Source organism: Capricornis sumatraensis, chromosome 19 (assembly GCF_032405125.1).
Source record: "Capricornis sumatraensis isolate serow.1 chromosome 19, serow.2, whole genome shotgun sequence".
In the NCBI taxonomy this organism is placed as follows: Eukaryota; Metazoa; Chordata; class Mammalia; order Artiodactyla; family Bovidae; genus Capricornis; species Capricornis sumatraensis.
The window spans coordinates 8198734-8205119 of NC_091087.1; positions in this window are offsets into that span (position 1 = coordinate 8198734).

The following is a 6386-nucleotide window of genomic DNA, read 5'->3' on the forward strand; positions in this document are numbered from 1 at the left end:
CAGGGGATCTTCCTGATCCAAGAATTGAACCCAGGTCTTCCGCACTGCAGGCGGATTCTTTACCAGCTGAGCCACAAGGGAAGCCCAAGAATTCTGGAGTAGGTAACCTATTCCTTCTCCAGTGGATCTTCCTGACTCAGGAATCAAACTGGGGTCTCCTGCATTGCAGATGGATTCTTTACCAACTGAACTGAAGGAAGCCTGATGAGTAATGATGATGAACATTGATTTATATGATTATCGGGCATTTGGATATACTCTTTTGTAAACTGCATGTTCAAGTCTTTTGCCCATTTTTATTTGAGTTGTTCATATTTTTATTATTTATTCATAGGAATTATTTATACATTCTAGATGAGTCTTTTATCATGTTTATTTATTGCAGATATAGTCTTCCATTTGACTTGACTTTTCCTTGTCTTAATGATGTCCTTTGTTGAACAAAAGGCCTTCATTTTAAGAGTCCAGATTGCCATATTTTTCTTCTGTGGTTTGTGCTTTCTATAGCATTATGAAATTCTACTATCCTTTAGGGTTTTTTTTTAGTTTTTATGCTGAGATAAATGATCCATCTTGAATTAACTTTTGTTTAAAATGTGAGATAGGAGTTGAGGTTTATTTTTGTCAAACAGATAGCTAATTGATTTATTTATTAGAAACACCATCTGTTTCTGACTGACTAGCAGTGGCACGTTTGGCATAAGTCATGTTTGTGTCTATTTTTAGACTGCGTATGGGTTATGCTTTTCTCTATCCATCTTCCTTCCACTACCACTCTATCTGAATTCCTGTAACATTAAAACATCTTTAAATTCTTGAATTTTGCTTTTCTTCTTTAAAAGTGCTGTTTCTTCTAGTTCCTTTCCATTTTCACATACTTTTTTTAATGAATTTGTCTATTTTCTTCACAAGAACAAAAATTAGTAGGATTTATTTGAATTCATCAAGCAATATGGCAAGAATTGAAATCCTAACAATGTGATCTTCTCAATCTTATGAACATGGAATAGCTCTCCATTTATTCAATCTTTTTCATTTCTTTTAGGGAGATTTTCTAGTGTATTAGGTAATTCTCCAGAGAAACATAACCAACAGGATGTGTGTTTGCACACATTCACACACATATAAAGATATTTATTATAAGGAATTGACTCATGTGATTGTGAAGTTTGATAAGTCCAAAATTTGCAGGGTTTCAGTTCAAACCTAAAGACAGTCATTTGGAAGAATTTCTTCCTGCTCAGGGGAAGTCAGTCTTTGTTTTATTAAGGCTTTGATTAACTGGATGAGGTCCACTAACATTATGGCATGTAATCTGTTTTACTCAAAGTCTATCAATTTAAATGTCAATTTCATCCTAAAAAGGCCTTCAGTGAAATATCCAGCTATTTGATCAAATATCTGAGTAGTATGATCCATCTAAGTTGACACATAAAATTATCCATCACAATTTCACCCATTGTCAACTTGGCACCCATATGAATCTCCTTAAACCATGTCGTTGTTGTTGTTCAGTTGCTCAGTTGATGTCTGACTCTTTGTGACGCCATGGACTGCAGCATGCTAGCCTTCCCTGCCGTTCATTATCTCTCGGAGTTTGCTCAAGCTCATGTCCATTGAGTTGATGATGCCATACAAACATCATATCCTCCATCATCCCCTTCTCCTCTTGCCCTCAATCTTTCCCAGCACCAGGGTGTTTTCCAATGAGTCAGCTCATTGCATCAGGTGGCCAAAAGTATTGGAGCTTCAGCTTCAGCATCAGTCCTTCTAATGTATATTCAGTATTGATTTCTTTTAGGATTGACTGGTTTGATCTCTTTGCAGTCCAAGGGACTCTCAAGAGTCTTCTCCAGCACCACGATTTGAAAGCATCAATTCTTTGGTGCTCAGCCTTCTTTATGGCCCAACTCTCATATCCATACATGACTACTAGAAAAACCATAGCTTTGACTATATGAATTTTTGTCAGCAAAATGATACATTTGCTTTTTAATACACTGTCTAGGTTTGTCTTATCTTTTCTTTCAAGGAGCAAATAAATGTCTTTTAATTTCATGGCTGCCATCACCATCCACAGTGATTTTGGAGCCCAAGAAAATAGTCTGTCACTGTTTCCATTGTTTCCCCATCTATTGGCCATGAAGTTATGTGATCAGATGCCATGACCTTTGTTTTTCAAATGTTGAGTTTTAAGCCAGTTTTTCACTCTCTTCTTTCACCTTCATCAAGAGGGCCTTTAGTTACTCTTTGCTTTTTGCTATAAGATTGATGTCATCTGCATATCTGAGGTTACTGATATTTCTCCCAGCAATCTTGATTCCAGCCTGTGACTTACCCAGCATGGCATATTGCATGATATACTTTGTAGATAAGTTAAACAAGAAGGTGGCAGTGTACAGCCTTGGCCTATTCCTTTCCCAATTTTGAACCAGATATGCCGAAGCTAAGAGGAAAAAACAAAAAACAAAACAAAAATCTAAAGCTGAAGGCATAACCATTCCAGACTTCAGACAATGCTAAAAAGCTACAGTAATCAAAACAGCATGGTATTGTCATAGAAATAGACATAATGATTAATGAAACAGAATTGCTGTTGTTTTTTAGTTGATAAGTCATGTCGACTCTTTCGTAACTACATGGACTGCAGCCTGCCAAGCTCCTCTGTCCATGGGATTTCCCAGGCAAGTGTACCAGAATGGGTTGCCATTTTCTTCTTCAGGGAATCTTCCTGACCTAGGGACTGAACCAGCCTATCCTGCATTGGCAGGCAAATTCTTTACCACTGAGCCACTAGGGCACAATAAAATGTTCAGTTCAGTTCAGTTGCTCAGTTGTGTCCGACTCTTTGTGATCCCATGAACCGCAGTTCGCTGGCCTCCCTGTCCATCACCAACTCCTGGAGTTTACCCAAACTCACGTCCATTGAGTCAGTGATGCCATCTAACCATCTCATCCTCTGTCGTCCCCTTCTCCTCCTGCTTTGAATCTTTCCCAGAATCAGGGTCTTTTCAAATGAGTCAGCTCTTCTCATCAGGTGGCCAAAGTATTGGAGTTTCAGCTTCAACATCAGTCCTTCCAGTGAATATTCAGGACTGATTTCCTTTAGGAGTAACTGGTTGGATCTCCTTGCAGTCCAAGGGACTCAAGAGTCTTCTCCAATACCACCAATCAAAAGCATTAATTCTTTGGTGCTCAGCTTGCTTTACAGTCCAACTCACATCCATACATGACTACTGGAAAAGCCATACCTTTGACTAGAAAAACTTTTGTTGGTAAAGTAATGTCTCTGCTTTTTAATATGCTGTCACCGTTGGTCCTAGCTTTTCTTCCAAGGAGCAATCATCTTTTAAATCCATGGCTGCAGTCACCATCTGCAGTGATTTCGGAGCACCCCCCAAAATAAAGTCTGTCACTGTTTCCATTGTTTCCCCATCTATTTGCCATGAAGTGATTGGATTGGATGCCATGATGTTAGTTTTTTGAATTTTGACATTTAAGCCAACTTTTTCACTTTCCTCTTTCACTTTCATCAAGAGGCTCTTCAGATCTTCTTCACTTTCTGCATAAGATTGGTGTCATCTGCATATCTGAAGTTATTAGTATTTCTCCCAGCAATCTTGATTCCAGCTTGTGCTTCATCCAGCCTGGCATTTTGCATGATATACTCTGCATATAAGTTAAATAAGCAGTATGACAATATACAACCTTGATGTACTCCTTTCCCAATTTGGAACCAGTCTACTGTTCCATATCTGGTTCTAACTGTTGCTTCTTGACCTACATACAGATTTCTCAAGAGGCAGGTAAGATGGTCTGGTATTCCCATCTCTTTAAGAACTTTCTACAGTTTGTTTTGATCCACACAGTCAAAGGCTTTGGCATAGTCAATAAAGCAGAAGTTTTTCTGGAAGTGTCTTACTTTTTTGATGAGCCAACAAATGTTGGCAATAGGATCTCTCATTCCTCTGCCTTTTCTAAATTCAGCTTGAACATCTAGAAGTTAACGGTTCATGTACTGTTGACACCTGGCTTGGAGAATTTTGAGCATTATTTTACTAGTGTGTGAGATGAATGTAATTGTGTGGTAGTTTGAACATTCTTTGTCATTGCCTTTCTTTGGGATTGGAATGAAAACTGACCTTTTCCAGTCCTGTGGCCACTGCTGAGTTTTCCAAATTTTGCTGGCATATTGAGTGCAGCACTAGGACAGCATCAGCTTTTAGGATTTGAAATAGCTCAGTTGGAGAAAACATATAACCCCAAAGTCAAATTTGTAAAACACACTAAACTGAGAACAATCTATTGTTTATTTTGTATTCAAAAATATAAGCTTACATATACATACATACCTATATATTACATGTAATATGTATATATTTTACTTCTACCCTTACCAAATAAATGAAGCATGCTACATGGGACAGATTTTTTCCATCTTTCTTTCCCCTTAAAAAATATATCCTGGAGTTTACTCTCCAGCATAATCTCTTTTAATAGTAAGACAGTACTCCAATTTATGGATGCAGCATCTATTTCTATGTCAGGATTGGTATGTACCTCTCAGCTAGGACTCCTTATATCCTATTCAAAGCCTGAGGTTCCTTTGGCACATAGACAGATCAAAGGCAAGCTGCAAGTCTAGGCACAGGTTTATTTATGTCCACTTTACTCTCACCCTGGAAGTGTTGGCCTTTAGAGCCCTGACTCTGTGTCGATGTAGTCTATTTGCAGTCCTATTTTAGGAGGCCTGGAGTTTTGACTTGAATTCCTTCTGACCTAAAAATCAGTTTTCTTGCTGTTTGTGTATAGAGAAGATTCCTAGGGTGAAATACCTCTGAGTCTTTGGCTTACCTTTTCTGGTTTTTGTCTTCTTTTAAAGTGTGATCTGAATGGTTCTTTACTCTCCAGTTAGCTCTTGGATGGGGCTTCCCAGGTGGCACTAGTCGTGAAGAACCTTCCAGTCAATGTGGGAGACATAAGAGATCTGGTTTTGATCCCTGGGTTGGGAAGATACTCTGGAGGAGGGGATGGCCACCCACTCTAGAATTCTTGCCTGGAGAATCCCCTGGACAGAGGAGGTTGGTGGGCTACAGCCCACAGGGTCACAAATAGTTGGACACAACTGAAGTGACAGCATGCCCACATATATAACTTCTGGATGTTTTTAAGATGATATGTTTTAGCACCATCCAAATAGTTTAGTTTTTCCTAGAACAAGAGCTGGTCTGAATTGCTCAGTTTATCATTGCTAGAACAATTTATTACTTCTATAGTTGGGAAAATTTAAAGAGAAACATTTATAATAATTTGGGTTATAAATGTCAGTTCTGACTATGGATACTGAATCAAAAAAGTCATGTTAGCATTAGCATCTTCTCCCTTTGTGTATGGGCTTCCCAGATGGTATGGTGTAAAGAATCAGCCTGCCAATGCAGGAGATGCAAGAGATGTGGGTTTGATCCCTAGATCAGGAAGATCCCCTGAAGTAGGAAATGCCCCTACTCCTGTATTCTTGCCTGGAAAATTCCATGAGCAGAGGAGTCTAGTGAGCAACAGTCCATGAGGCTGCAAAGAGTAGGATACAAATGAGCAGCTGAGCACTCTTTGTCTATATAGTTCTTTTCAATCGTATAAGTTTAAGCACCTTAGAAAATAAAGCTTCTGTGTGAACCTTGGGACCTTCCAAAAGCAGTTACAGGTTAATGGACCATGATTTATAGGGAGGTACTGCAGGTATTTTTAAAGAAAGTCTTCCAGTACATCCAAATCTCATTATCCAAAGCTGAGAGAGACTGCAGAAGCAAGGCAGAGTTTCAGAGCCCAGCCATCATTTCTCAGATAGAGATGTGAGGGAATGAACAGATATATAGAAAGAACAAACCAGAGATCACTTGTTTCTAGGCCTGAACATCGCAAAAAGGATCCCAGTGCTACACGTGACCTGAGTGGTCGCTGGGAGAACATCAGGGACAGTTTACATGGACTATGCATGCAATTATCATGTGCCCAATTGTGCGCCTCATTTTCTACACTAAGGCCCTCTTCAGGAGATGCTGTAACACTTGATATAAAAAGTCATGCGGATTACTTCTGCAGAAGGGCCTTTTGTCCAGTGCATCTGTGCCTAGGACCAGAGTGAGGTGAGAGACATGGGCCCACAGTGTAGCCAGTTGTCTCCCAGGAGAGCTTAAGGGAGTGTTAGCAGCAGCTGCTGAGGAGGGAGGAAGCACGGTGAGAACGGAACTGAGTCAAGCCCCATCTGTCCCCACCAGTATCCTGGGCATCATGGACCCCAGCAGCAAACACTCAGCCTTGTTCCCTAGACCTGAGTTTCCATGCTATGATGGTTCCCAGGGCTGAAAGAGCACTGACAGCCAGGGGCC